This window comes from Pseudophryne corroboree, chromosome 10, assembly GCF_028390025.1.
Source record: "Pseudophryne corroboree isolate aPseCor3 chromosome 10, aPseCor3.hap2, whole genome shotgun sequence".
NCBI classification, from domain to species: Eukaryota; Metazoa; Chordata; class Amphibia; order Anura; family Myobatrachidae; genus Pseudophryne; species Pseudophryne corroboree.
In genome coordinates, this window is record NC_086453.1 from 28,525,091 (window position 1) to 28,540,713 (window position 15,623).

At 42.4% G+C, this 15,623-nt stretch overlaps 1 pseudogene; it reads left to right on the forward strand.

The window, feature by feature from the left end:
- The first annotated feature begins 1,085 nt into the window (after nucleotides 1-1,085).
- On the forward strand, nucleotides 1,086-1,204 carry LOC134968413 (5S ribosomal RNA; annotated as a pseudogene).
- Nucleotides 1,205-15,623: the final 14,419 nt, after the last annotated feature.

Genomic DNA, 15,623 nt, shown 5'->3' on the forward strand with positions numbered 1-15,623 from the left:
CGCCAGTATCACCAATGGGCGTATCTAGCTAAGGTTAGGGTTAGGCTACAGGGGATGGTTTGGGTTACTTTGCAGGATGCGGGTTAGAGATAGGCTGCGGGGGTAGGGTTAGATTTAGGCTGCGTGGTTTAGGGTAACGCTGCAGGGGGGAAGTGTTAGGGTTAGGTTGTGGGGAGGGAGGGTTAGGATTACGGGGAGGTTTTCATTTACCTTCCGTTCTCACCCCAGTCTGGATTCTGGCAGTTGGGATGCCAGAGTCGGCATTTTCATCACTGGCATCCTGAGTGCCGGTCTTCTGAACCCAACCCCATACATTGTTAGATGCCTACCACAGCTTAGTCACTCCGAGAATTGTAGCTTGCCAAATTTTTCTTTCAATTTTGCATGTTAAATGAAAAGGGAAGAGTGAAAAGTTGACTTTTGTTTGGGCACACTCTTTACATGTTGGCGTAAATTGATGAATTGTGTGTTAAAAATTATAACCTTATTTCTACTCTTAAAAATAATAATAAGGAACCTAACAGAACAAATACATTGACATGATTAAATGTAAAATTTTCTGATCTGAATATACTTAGATAGTTGCATATAGGACGATAGCTACATACAATGCTGCTTCCGTCTGCCTTAGATCAGTACAAACTGAGTATAAGACCCTGAATTGGGGAATTTAGTGAGAGGTAGAGCCCGTGCATTAGATTTTTGCACTAATGTTGACTAATGTCAAAAAGTAAAGCCCCGATATCTGTATGATCCGTTAACACCTGTACCGTATGACATTCATTCTTGTTTGTATTTGTAGACCAAGAAAAACAGATGATAAAGTGGTGATCCAGCCTTTCCTCTCTTTTCCTTTCCTTTTTTTGTCAGTGGACTCTCATCCACGATTCTGGGGAGCATGTCCCATCAGGAGACACGATTCCCCCGACTACCGTGGATAGCAGATTCACGCCCCTATATCCTCCATCTATCCTACCCTGTCTACTCCATCTCTCTCCCAAACCTCACCCTTTCCTATTCCTCCAGTTAGGTGGAACCAACCTTCTTTCAGTGCCCTCTCATTAGTGTTACAGGGTAAAGCCATATTCTACGACCATACCCCCACGCCCGTGCCCAATCTCATCTGATCTTGGAAGCTAAATGAAGGCGGGCTGGGTCAGTACCTGGATGGGTGACCACCAGGGAATACCCAGTGAAGTAGGAAGACTGAATTCCCTGTAAAAAACCCACTAACAGCAGGATCACCACTTTATCATCTGCTTTTCTTGGTCTACTAATACAATCAAGAATGAATGTCATACGGTACAGGTGTTAACGGATCATACAGATATCGGGGCTTTACTTTTTGACATTAGACAACATTAGTGCAATAATCTAGTGCAGTGGTTCTCAAACCCGGTCCTCAGGATGTGCATGTTTTGCAGGTAACCCAGCAAGTGCACAGGTGTATTAATTACTCACTGAAACATTTTAAAAGGTCCACAGGTGGAGCTAATTATTTCACTTGCGATTGTGTGAGGAGACCTGCTAAACATGCACTGTTTGAGGACCGAGTTTGAGAACCTATGATCTAGTGTATGGGCTCTCCCTCTAACTAAATAACCCAATTCATGGTCTTATTAATACAAACTCAGTTTGTACTGATCTAAGGCAGACGGAAGCAGCATTGTATGTAGCTATCTTCCTATATGCAACTATCTAAGTATATTCAGATCAGAACATTTTAAATTTATTCATGGAAATGCATTTGTTCTATTAGGTTCCTTATTATTATTTTTAAGAGTAGAAATAAAGATTATAATTTTTAACACACATTTCATCAATTTACACTAACATGTAAAGAGTGCACCCAAACAAGAGTCAACCTTTCTCTCTTCTCTTTTCATTTGTCCTCATTCATCCTTGACTCAGGGCGCACCACCATATGGACGAATAGGAAATATTTAATACCTACACTAATTGTCCGTTTCTGGTTTTCGTATTATCTTCTGTATGTTGAACCTAAGTCCGGTGCAGAATCCAATTCTGTTTTACACAATTGAGCATGTTATTCAATCCATGCACAGTGTACTGGAGAAGCTGAGATGCGACTATAACAGCACAGAAAATAATATTACACCCGTTCAGCATAAATTACTTTACAGTCTCAGTTCTGGGCTGTAGTTCACACGGGATGTAGCCATGATCCCGGCGGTCAAAATACCAATGCCAGGATACCAGCCACAAGGATGCCGGCAGGGAACCGATGGCTATCCCCACTTGTGGGTGTCCACAACACCCATAGAGTGGGAATAGAACTTGTGGCAATTGCAGTGACCCACCGAGCTTGCAAAGGTGCTACGTTGCGCTCGCCCCCCTGCTGGTATTCTGGCGGACAGGATCCCAGCGTCAGAATGCTGACTGCCAGGATCCCGATCCCAACCCGTTCATACTACAATCATATCAATTACTCAGTTATTATTAAATAATAGCATAAATTACTTTACAGTCTCAGTTCTGGGCTGTAGTTCACACGGGATGTAGCCATGATCCCGGCGGTCAAAATACCAATGCCAGGATACCAGCCACAAGGATGCCGGCAGGGAACCGATGGCTATCCCCACTTGTGGGTGTCCACAACACCCATAGAGTGGGAATAGAACTTGTGGCAATTGCAGTGACCCACCGAGCTTGCAAAGGTGCTACGTTGCGCTCGCCCCCCTGCTGGTATTCTGGCGGACAGGATCCCAGCGTCAGAATGCTGACTGCCAGGATCCCGATCCCAACCCGTTCATACTACAATCATATCAATTACTCAGTTATTATTAAATAATAGCATACACCAGACCTTTAATAAACAATCTATATATTAGATGCCTCTCAATGTAACATGTTACAAGATACAGCACAGTAATGCACATTATCATTGGGAAGCCAGGTTGCAGCAGCCAGCATTACTGGAGAATATAGGTGCTGTGGATAGAGATAAATCACAGTATTCAAGATGTGGCCTCATTATACTCCCAATATATAATTCACCAGTGAGGCCACATCTTGAAATCTCTGTTCCATTTTGGGCACCATATTACAAAAAGGATATCCTGGAGCTAGAAAAGGTTCAGAGGCCGGTGACCAAACTAATCAAGGGCATGGAGATGCTGGAATACGTGGAAAGGGGTCAATACACAGAGCTTAGGAGGGACCTGTTTTCTATAAGATCAGCACAGAGAACACTTGGTCACTGAGTTAGGTTAGAGGAGAGGAGTTTTCGCTCATTGAGGCGAAAAGGTTTTTTCACAGTAAGAACAATATGTGTTTGGAATTTCCTGCCTGAGAGAGAAGTAATGGCGGACTCAGTCAACACCTTTAAGAATGGGTTAGATAAATTCCTAATATTCAGGGTTATGGTGCGTAGGCACACATTATAGTTAATATAACTAGTCCTAACATAAAAATAACTAGTCCTATAATAAGACTGCATAGGAGACCACAAATAGGTTGAACTCGATGGACAATTGTCTTTTTTCAACCTTAGTTACTATGTTACTATGTTACTATGTTACTATGCTGTAATTGCCTCTGAGACTAATGGTGCAAACTGACCCACTGAAACAATGGGGACTGTATTTACCTTCTCCTTTCTTATGAGTACATTGTGTCATTAGCAGAGACAGCTGTCATTCTCCTGTTTGTCACCTGCACAATAACCAGTATAGTCTGTATTTTCTGTATTGACCAATTGACCGGTCTGGTAATGTGACATTCCTTAAACATTATGTATCACTGTCACTGCTCAAACGCAAGAACAATGGCCACGAGTACCGACTACCTTATAAATGTCCATCCTGCCGCAGTACCCAGCAGACAGAGCAGAGGAAGCCTCCAGAGTCTGATCCAGGCAGGTGTGTATAAGACTCATCTTCTCTTTTGCATTTTTATTGCTGCTCCACTTATACAACAGATCCACTTATACACAAGAGCACATGAGGGTGGGCAAATCTGGGGTGTCATCAGAAATCTAGCAACTGCATACAATCTTATTGTCTGTTAAGGATAGTACACATGGGGAGATGGGATCAGAGATGTGTGCTGGGCGATCTAGCACAGACCGCTCAGCACACATATCTCCCCCCACTCAGCACAGGGGGACACTCATTTCACCCAGCGGTGAAATGAGGGATGTGCTAGATCATGCCTGCATGCAGGCCAATCTAGCACCGGCGATAGCGTCACACGGGGCCGCGCATCATTGTCACCGGCACCCCCACACATGAAGCGATGTGTTCTTAACTTCTAAGCAATCTAGTCAGATTACTTAGAAATGAAATGAACATGGTTCAGTGTGTACCCCCCTTTACACTCCTCATTCCACTTATTAATAATATTCCCTATTGATGACTAGTATATAAAACTATACTTTATAAAGCTGATATTAATCTGGTGGCTATGGTGTACTCCTAGTACAGTTATGGTGGCTAATGTAAGAAGCAGATTTCCAGTCTGATGACTTGTGTATAAAAGAGACCTCTGGTGGCTAGTGTATAAGACATAACTCCAGTATGGTGGCTAGTGTATAACACAGAACTCCACTATGGTGGCTAGTGTATAACACAGAACTCCAGTCTGGTGTTTAGTGTATAAAGGAAGCCTCTAATCTGATGACTAGTGTATAAAACATACCTCTATTACAGTTATGGTGGCCAATGTATAGCACAGAACTTCAGTCTGGTGGCTAGTGTATAAAGGAGGCATCCAGTCTGATGACTAGTGTATAAAACATACCTTTATTACAGTTATGGTAGCCAGTGTGTAGCACAGGACTTCAGTCTGGTGGCTAGTGTATAAAGGAAGCCCCTAATCTGATGACTAGTGTATAAAACAGACCTCTTTTACAGTTATGGAGGCCAGTGTATAACACAGAACTCCAGTCTGGTGGCTAGTGCATAAAGTGAACCTGCAGTCGGTGGCTAGTGTATAATGCAGAACTCCAGTCTGGTGGCTAGTGTACAGAGTAACCCCCATTATGATGTATATTGCATAAAGAGACTTCCATTATGTAGTGTAATAATGCTGGAATAAATGTCTGTAAAATGATATATTCCTGCATCTTCTGCTGCTGGCTGGACAGTTTTGCTGAATCTTGTGTTCACTGTAATTCCAACATATTTCTGTCTTCTGTTATTTATTAGCCAGTCATAATAAACTTATCTCAGACGTCTACTTCAGACATGGCGTTCCTGATATTCACCATGGGTCTTTTGATTACAAGTAAGTATACAGTGGTGTTTCCTAAACTCTGTAATAGTTCACCTACAGTAATGTTATATCTGTCTCACTAATCACTTGTGTAACACATATTTATTATCCAGGTTACTATAAGAGGAGAGAATACTTTGCTGGGAGCACTCTTAGAAATTAACTAATGGTAGACTTAACAAAGATTAAAATACAGGTTGAGTCTCCCTTATCCAAAATGCATGGGACCAGAGGAATTTTGGATATCAGATTTTTCCGTATTTTGGAATAATTGCATACTATAATGAGATATCATGGTGATGGGACCTAAATTTAAGCACAGAATGCATTTATGTTACATATACACCTTATACACCCAGCCTGAAGGTATTTTTAGCCAATATTTTTTATAACTTTGTGCATTAAACAAAGTGTGTGTACATTCACACAATTCATTTATGTTTCATTTACACCTTATGCAGACAGCCTGAAGGTCATTTAATACAATATTTTTAATAACTTTGAGTATTAAACAAAGTTTGTGTACATTGAGCTATCAAAAACAAAGGTTTCACTATCTTAGTCTCGCTCAAAAAAGTCTGTATTTCAGAATATTCCGTATTTCGGAATATTTGGATATGGGATACTCAACCTGTATAAATTTTAATTATTTTTTTTATTAAAAAAATGTGGATGTAAACATAAGGAGTAATAAAAATAAGTGGTTTGTGGTTCCATGTACAGGATCACGTAGTTGCCCTCTCTAGGGTATTGCGAGTTTCACGTGATTGCTAGTACCAACAGAGGATTATAATGTTTTGTATATTGGGACCCCTTAAGGGTCAATGACAGGCTCACCTGAGTATTACAGAGCTCTCATGGGTGCCTTACTCTACCCAGTGGTTCTTTTTGATGATTGCTATATGGTTACACTAGTTCTTATAGTCATTTTGGGGTGCTACCCTATTACCCAATGGAAGAGACCCCAAACACGTGGGTATCTATTTTGGTATGAAAGAAGATAAGTGGCAAGTCAGTGTTAGGAACAGAGTATCCTGGTTCCTCTAATCTCTACTACATTTGGTATTCCCATGAGGTCTCGAATCCAGTACTGACCAAGCCCAATGCTGCTTAGCTTCCAAGATTGGACAGTGTTGAGCTTGGTCAGCACTTGGATGGGAGACCTCATGGGAATACCAAGTGTCGTAGAGAATTGAAGAACCATGATACTCAGTGCATAACCCTGGCAGCAGATTCACCACTTATCTACTTTAATACTACAATAGATACCCATTACCCATCAAAATGTTGCAATAAATATAATACCTTTGTAATGCTTTACACTGGAAAGTAACAGTTATATAATGCACAGCTCCTCTGACTTCATTATACCATTGGTTATCTTGTGTCACACCTGATAGTTTCCTGGTAACTAAGTTTATAATGTGACATAGAGCTGGGATTTTAATGTACTGTAAAATCTTTTTGCAAAATACATACATAAATATACAGCAATATTTCATGAAAAATTTAGCTGAATATGTAGATATTGTGAAATATATGAAGTATCAAGTAAGTCTATTTCAGATTTATTCAATTAGCCATGAGACGTACCCTATGGTTTTAGCTCCTGGGTTAATGGCCTAGTGCTCTTCAAGTAACATCCACACTAAGCCCATGTCCAACCCTCGGGGTGCACTTAGGGGGTGATTCCGAGTTGTTCGCTCGCTAGCTGCTTTTAGCAGCATTGCATACGCTAAGCCGCTGCCCTCTGGGAGTGTATCTTAGCTTAGCAGAATTGCGAACGAAAGATTAGCAGAATTGCGAATAGAAAATTCTTAGCAGTTTCTGAGTAGCTCGAGACTTACTCCTACAATGCGATCAGCTCAGCCCGTTTCGTTCCTGGTTTGACGTCACAAACACGCCCTGCGTTCGGACAGCCACTCCCCCGTTTCTCCAGACACTCCCGCGTTTTATCCTGGCACGCCTGCGTTTTTCCGCACACTCCCTGAAAATGGTCAGTTTCCGCCCAGAAACACCCACTTCCTGTCAATCACACTTCGATCACTTCAACGATGAAAAATCTTCGTTCTGCCGTGAGTAAATCTACTAAGTTTTGAGCTAAAATACTTAGCGCATGCGCACTGCGTACCATGCGCATGCGCATTTTCGCATTAATCGCTCCGTTGCGAAAATCGGCAACGAGCAAACAACTTGAAATGACCTCCTTAATGTAGATTTATGCTTGCACCCTCCTGACATGCAAACAGGAATCCACATTAACTAGTGCTGCCTGGGCTAGACGTGGGCGGCAAGTACAAAGCTTTGGGAACTTAACCCAGAAGTCAAAAGCAATCTAAGGGATCTATTTACTAAGCCATGGATGGAGATAAAGTAAACAGAGACAAAGTACCAGTCAATCAGCTCCTAACTGTCATTTTTCAAACCCAGTCTGTGACATGTCAGTTAGGAGCTGATTGGCTGGTACTTTATCTACATCCAAAGCTTAGTAAATATAAACCCCTTAATATCTATAGCATAGGATTCAGTGACTGTAACTAGTAACATGCATCTATTTCTTCCATAGTCTTCCAGCAGTGTGATTGTGCTGATGCAACAGGTGAGTGATATATAAAGTTACTAAGCTTGTGTCTAGTAAGCAGCAATGATTGATTACACGAGTCACTAATGTCAAACTTTTTTTCCCCAACAACATGAATGAAATAGGGTGATTTTTACTGAAATGTTCACATTGAACACAAATTTGGCAGTAAAAAGTTTGGGACATCACATTTTTATGTTATACTTTTGTGTGGTTTTTTTTGTGTTGATGTATTTATTTGGCCAGCGTAAATTGATTGAATTGTTTAATCCAGGGAAAATAACTGAAAAAACACAGTTAGTAACAAAAAGCAGACTCAATACCTGCATACTGTATATACATTTTAAAAATCTCCACAAAGGTGGGTGGATACATTTGGAAAATATACTATTTACAGTTATTTTTTGGGCTTATGAGTAATGTTGGCCCTCCTTTACAAAAAGAAAAACAGCACTAATCACCCATCATCGATGGATATCATGTCCCTTGACACCATTACTCAACTATGTGAATATCTTGATGGAACTGTTCCTCCTGCCCATCACTCACAACTCCCAAATTGACCGATGTTGCAAGCTGTCAGATCAGGAAACAGGAATCGGGAGTTCAGGTGTATGTGACACACTGCCTCTGGTCTTATTGCCAATGGAGATTGGGATATTCAATCTTAACTTTACTTTTCATAGAACATCCTGCTTTGCTTTTTTGTTTGAGAGAAATAGCAATCTTCTAAGTGACTGGATGGTTCTCGCCAGACCATTGGAACCACAAAAGCCTTCTTGTTCCTCTTCATCCATTTCATCAAACCTACAGTAAATAGCATGTTATACAGCACATATGTGGTGCCCATCTTTAATCTTGATAACCAGATGGTGAGCCCATATTTTTGGGCAAAATTATGCTAAGCACCTCAAATATACTCTATATTGTATGGCAGAATTTCTTATAACTATTCTAATTAGCAGTGTTTGTTATTTAGAGTAATGTTCTACATTTTCTCTTTTTGTTCTGTGGAAACCTTATTAGTACCTTAGTTATTTTGATTTAACCATCTGTGCTCAAGCATGAAATTCATTCAAATAGGTGATATAAACGTGTATAATTTACAAAGAATAAAGGGGCAGATGTATTAACCTGTAGAAGGCATAAGGAAGTGATAAACCAGTGATATGTGCAAGGTGATAAAGGCACCAGCCAATCAGCTCCAATATGTATATGAATAGTTAGGATCTGTTTGGCTGGTGCCTTTATCACCTTGCACATTTCACTGGTTTATCACTTCCTTATGCCTTCTCCAGGTTAATACATCTGCCCCCATGTTCCTAAGAAACAATGGGCCTAATTCAGATCTGATCGCAGCAGCAAATTTGTTCGCTAATGGGCAAAACCATGTGCACTGCAGGGGGGGGGGGGGGGGGGGGGCAGATATAACATTTGCTGAGAGAGTTAGATTTGGGTGGGTTATATTGTTTCTGTGCAGGGTAAATGCTGGCTGTTTTATTTTTCACTGCAATTTAGATTTCATTTTGAATACAATCCACCCAAATATAACTCTCTCTGCTCATGTTACCTCTGCCCCCCTACCCCCATGCAGTGCACATGGTTTTGCCCATTAGCTAACAAATTTGCTGTTGCAATCAGATCTGAATTAGGCACAAATATATGGCACCATCTCCGCTCTTCCTATATTCTAGAACACAGTACCCCTCATTATTTTATACCTGTAATTCAGAGAAAGGTAAATTCATTAATATTGGCAACTGATTCTAGGCCTGATTTAGATATGGAAGCAAACCCAATATTTTCAGTTGAGTGATTATCGGTGGTCCATCCATGCGATTAATGGTGGTCTGTGCACGTGATTATCTGTGGTCTGAGCATGTGATTATTGGTGGTCTGTGCTTGCGATTATCGGTGGTCTGGCATCTGATTATCTGTGTTCTGGCATCTGATTATCGGTGGTCTGGCATGTTATTTTCGGTGGTCTGGCATGTGAGTATCGGTGGTCTGAGTTGCACTGTGCATGCAGTTACATTCCTGTCGGAGGTTGCAGTGAGGGTTTCTTCTCAAAGATAGTGACAGGTAGTGGGAGTTAATAGGACAGTGGCTGCTGAAACGCAGACGTGTCCCAACCATTTTAAGAGCATGTTGCAGACTGCATTTATGTTCCCGTACACAGACACAATTGTCTCCGTTTCGGTGATGCCCATTCTGAGTGGCCATATGGTTCCTTAGAACTCTGTTGACTGATTGATCTGCATCCAATCATCTTTGCATGCAATCATTTGCAAAGCGTCTAAATACAAATCCCAGCGGCTGCAGCATTTGCATATTTTCATCTCTGTGTACACATTTGCCGCAGTGGTGTCATATGTAAATCAGGCACACTGTCATTGAAATTGTCTCCATACTTTTAGGGAAGGGAGCTGCTGTCACAACTACAGGCAGTGATAACTGGGGAAATTACTTAATCATCAGGAATAAGATAGAATATAATGTGTGTCATTATATAGTGTGAAAATGTATTTCCTGATTAGTACTGTTGAATAAAGCTCTATCTGTAGGTCCAGGGTGTAATCCAACATCTAATTGGTAATTCATTTATGAGTTGAAGAAATGATGTAACAAAATGTAACGCATGTGTTTATTACACAGAACTGCCTTGTCCACCGAACAGTCATATGGGATTCATTAGTGGCTGTGATCTGACGTGTAGCCGTTTCGCTGATCCTACAGCTATCTGTCCTCAATTTGTGATGAAAGGCTGTCAATGTGATGCTGGACTGTATCCACAGGCTGGAACCTCTGGTCAAAAATTAGTCTGTGTCAAACCAGAAGACTGTATAGTAAAATGTCCCCCTTTTATGTATTATGAACCCTACGCATCAGGCTGCCAACCAACCTGTATTGCTCCAGTAGTGCCCAAACCATGTAAAAAACCATGTTCTCCAAAATGTGTCTGTAAAGAAGGATATATTCTGAATGGTAAATTATGTGTAAAACCATGTTACTGTCCCGAAATCCTGAGTCAGTAATGGCTCATTCCTGTACTTCTCTAGCGCTGCCCTTTCCCAACATTTCCCATCCGCCCTTTCCCAACATTTCCCATCCTTGCTTTAGCAGGCTGAGATCATTAATAATGTTTTCTTTATCCTCTGGGCTCTGTGACTTAATAAACCCTAAATTACTAATTACTGTGCACATCACATGCTTATGGTCTTCTAACCACAACCTCCCTGTTTACTATCACAGGGGACAATAGGCAATTAGTAATGACCTTTATAGAAATAATTACATTAAATGAGCATAAATACTGTATGTATCATTACTGACCTCTGAATGCTGCTGCATAGTTTGATTATATTTTATTCACAACCTTTATAAATTAACTAGTTACCAGCCCCTCAAAATGAAGGAGCAACGTAACATTACTGTCAGCGGCCAATGGAGCAATTCACAGCCGGCGGCACACAAAACACTTGACTCCCCCCAACTGTAGCGGTGAGGAGCAGTGTTTTATTATATAGGATGTACTATTATGTAGGGAATATCTCTCCCCTTACTGTAAAAGTAATAAAAGTCACTATCATGGCCGTATAAAAGCATTGGGATGTATCCTGCTGTCGACATGTAATATTTCTGCATGAAATATATGCTCAATCTGTGCTAATGTGTAATATTTTTCATGACCTACAATACTGTAAATCTTCTGTAAGATGAATTATAAATTAAATAAAAAAATGAAACATCCAATTTGTTGATGGGTATTTAAATACTTTAGAAATATCACAAACTAAGAGTGGTGCCAATAAAATTCAGGTACATTACAGATGTGACCACGCACACTTATCCTCAAATCATGCAAATTGGCCACATTTGGGGCACATTGGAATTTACTATTTAGCTGCGCCATGCACCTTTTTCTTACTATACAGTATGTGCCCAAATCTGCAACTTTATTCCAGATCTTCTGCTGCAAAAATACTAATCTTAAGCAAGGGGCGTAGCCATAACTTTGTGGGTCCTATAGCACTATTATGATGGGTCTCCCACCCTAATACATCTAATAACAACTCCCTTCACAGCAGTTTGTCATGTTATATCACATAGTCAGGGCCGCCTTTAGGGGAAGACTGACAATACTCCTGGGCCCGGACACAGAAGGGGCCCGCCTCTGCAGTTGTGCAACTGTCATGGATATAATTATTTAGAAATGTCCTCAACAAACTGGTCAGCACAGTGGAGGAGACAAAATAACCAAATATATGTAGCAGGGCCGGACTGGGACTAAAAATAGGCCCTGACATATGAAGCACGCAGGCCCACCTCAGCATCAGCATCTGACTCCTGGTATAGACTCCTCCCCTTACTAATCTTGACTCCTACTACTTCTTATTCTATTCTTTTACAAATATAATTAATAGTAGAATGGGATGTAGTCAGGTGACCGGCGGTCCGGATACCGGCAATCAGCATAACGACGCCGGGATCCCAACCACCAGGATGCTGGCAGGGGGCCCAGGGCTATTCCCACTCGTGGGCGTCCACGACACCCATAGCCCGCAAGAAACTTAATTGCGCTCACCTTCACTGCCAGTATAATGGCGGCCAGCATCTTGATGATGGTATGCTGACCGCCGAGCCCAACCCATTAGAACAACATACAAGTGTACATCATCATCTGTTTTAAAATAAACACAACAGAGCTCAATGTGCATGGAATTCCAACATGTGCCCTAGTCAGACATTTTGTATTTGGTTGGTTCTGTTAGGTAAGGCTGGCACTGCATTGGTGTAGGTCACACACAAAGAAAATAGAAGGCATCTCCCTAAGTGACCAAGCCCTGGTTTCACAGTTGCAGAGGATTTGACAGTGCTCACTGTAGGAATTTTTTAGGGCAGTATGCTGATTACTGAAAAGGGCGCACCAGCATGGAACTTCTGTGGACTGTGAGGAGCATGGTCTCATGGTACGCCCTTTCCATCACTCATACAACAGAAAAGGAGACAGATGATGGTTGAATGACTATAAACATGAGCCATAAACACCTGAAGCACAGCATAGTGTAAGCCCAGTGTGACCACACATACCAAAGATACACAAGAACACAGGAAACAAACATTTGGATGGAAAATAATGTTAAATAGAATTAATCTCACATTTACTACACTGTATTATCTGTTCAGCAATGTGTGGGAAGTACTGTAGATGCCCTCACACTTCTTCTCCTCATCCAGACATGACACAGTCACACCTACACTCAGGTGAGAGGGGCTGCTGAGTGTGACACTGAGCAAGGATTCTCGCACTGATAGCAGGCCTGATGCCAGAACCTGCAGTGATATCACCGCCCAATTCCCCCCAAACAGGTCTATACTACACAGTAGGGCCCCAATTCAAGACATGCCGAACTGCAGGACCCCCAATTCATAGTAAGCCTTGCAGTAGGACCCCCAATTCATAGTAACACATTAGAGCCCCAATTCATAGTAAAACCCAGGAGGATTCCCCATTCATAGTATGCTGCACATTATGACCCCCCCATTCATAGTATGTAACACATATGCCGCACAGTAATGCCCTTTACACATAGCAGACTCATTCTTGCCAGGCTGACTGGTTCCTTGCTGTACCTGTTGTATCTACCCTCCCACAGCATCGGGTGCATGTGGACTATGTAGTTGGAGGCCAGATACAGGGTGACCAGCTTGAAGAGCTTTAGCGCCAGGGGGGTACCCAGCTGGAAAAATGCCAGGATAGCTGTAACACCACCAACACGTCACACAGTCTCTGCTCTGCGCACCAGTATGTACGAGGCTGCGACATGACATCATGATGTCACAATGCAGCCATGTCTTACACTACTTACGCTAAACTGACCCACCTTGTTACTAAATCTCCCCCTATGTCACTGTCATTATCTCCTCAGTTACCTCCAGACTACCCCACTCCCCTCTTCACCATTTCTGTTTAGACCCCTGTAGGACAATAACTAATCTTAAGGTCCTGTGCACTCACTAGCTCCATAGTCCCCTGCTTCTCTCTGCACAAGCGTTTAGAGGTGCGGGAAGTCAAGCTCCTCATTATCGCTGTCATTGTGTTGCAGTCAGTGGCTATATGGTTCCTGCCCCTTTCAAGTACAAGGATGCTATACATTCTGGTTTTCTCGGGATCGTACCATTTTTTGGTCATCCATCCCGATGTCCCACAATTGTGTTTGGAACGCCCGCTTGGCCTGGATTTGCAGTCGCTGTCACTGAAGGGGCTTCCATGGCTTTCCTCTTTTCACCCTGACAGAAGATGTGAGTGGGTGCGGGCAGTAGGACCATGAGGGAACCAGGAAATCTGCAGACAGAGTCTCAACCAGGCCTAAAAGGAGGTTGAGGGCAGGGAGCAGGTCCTGGGCACCTGTGCAGAGTGGGCACTGTGCTGGAGGCTTGCTTTCAGGCACCACTCGAGATGGGGTTTCTGTGGTATATTTTCTTCAGGATGGCAAGCCAGTGCCGGGCATGTACAAGGAGCCTGCCGGTCCATTGCATTGGTGACATGTGGAGAGGTGCATGGATCTCTCTTGCCCTGCAGGACCCAGATCTCGGTAGCATCGCAGGCGTGACGTGTGTAGATGCAGCGATGTCTGCCATAGTGGAAGAGAGGACAGAAGCACGCCTCTTAGGTAAGGAAAGTACTTGCTCTGGGGCACACAGTAAGGAGCATACAGATGGTGGTGGTACATTATAGTAATTAGATCCAGGAGGAGCATTATGTTAATTAGAGATGGAGAGTAATTATTACAGCTGTAGTGGGGGCATTATAGTAATGACACTCTTGGGGGAACATATTATAGTATTAGGATTTTTATAGAATTTTACTATTATATTGCATTTGTCTATGCCCCCCCCCCCCATCCTGTGTTCCAGATTTTATTTTTAAAATATAGCAATACTACTTGAGCAGCAGCTGCAGAGCCCACCAGGGATCATCTCACACATATCCATACTGTGCTGGTGAGGGACAGTCTGACTCCAGCACAGTCCACAAAATGAGTTTTGTCCTCCCTTGTATCAACCACTGTAGTAACTAAAAGGGGAAGGCTGCACAAGAAAGGAGGCAGGATGGAGCACAGAGGCAGCAGCTGAGTAGCTGCATGAACCAGGAGTGGGGACGGAGCAGTGGAAAAGGCAGCAGCTGCCACATGGAGGAATTCCAGATAGTAGGCAGAGCCATGGGACAGACGGGGGTGGAGCAAAGGAGAGGAGAAACCTACAAAGCGAGGATGAGGTACGCAGTTGAAACTGGGGGTCCGGGTCACTGTGGCTAAGCCACGTATCTGCTGCTTAGCTCAACAGGACCTTCTGGCCATAGGAACACAAGAAAGTGAACAGCGCTTATAGGTCACAAATGAGAAGGTAGGTCACAATAATAACACAATTTAATAAGATAAAACTGAGCAAAATATAAAAACTTATATGCACTTGTAAAATGTTGTAGAGAAAGTTGATAAATAAAGTGAGTAGTGTTCCTCCCAATTTTAAATGGTCATAATTGAAGAAAAGTTCAATAAACCTGTACCGATAAACAGTCCCCTTGGTCCCAATAGGCCCATGCAAGTCACGACCGTGAGTAATAGTTACCACCAGCATTTCTCAAGGTAAGTAGGCGGATCTGCGTCCGCAAATGGCTTTTCCTCGATTTGTGATGCAATGAAACTTCCACGGTGTGAAGAAATCCCTCCTTAAGTGGGGTCCAAAGGCAAGTTGCCACTGGGGACTTGGTCCAGGTTGAAATCTTCCAAAGTGTAGGTAGAGA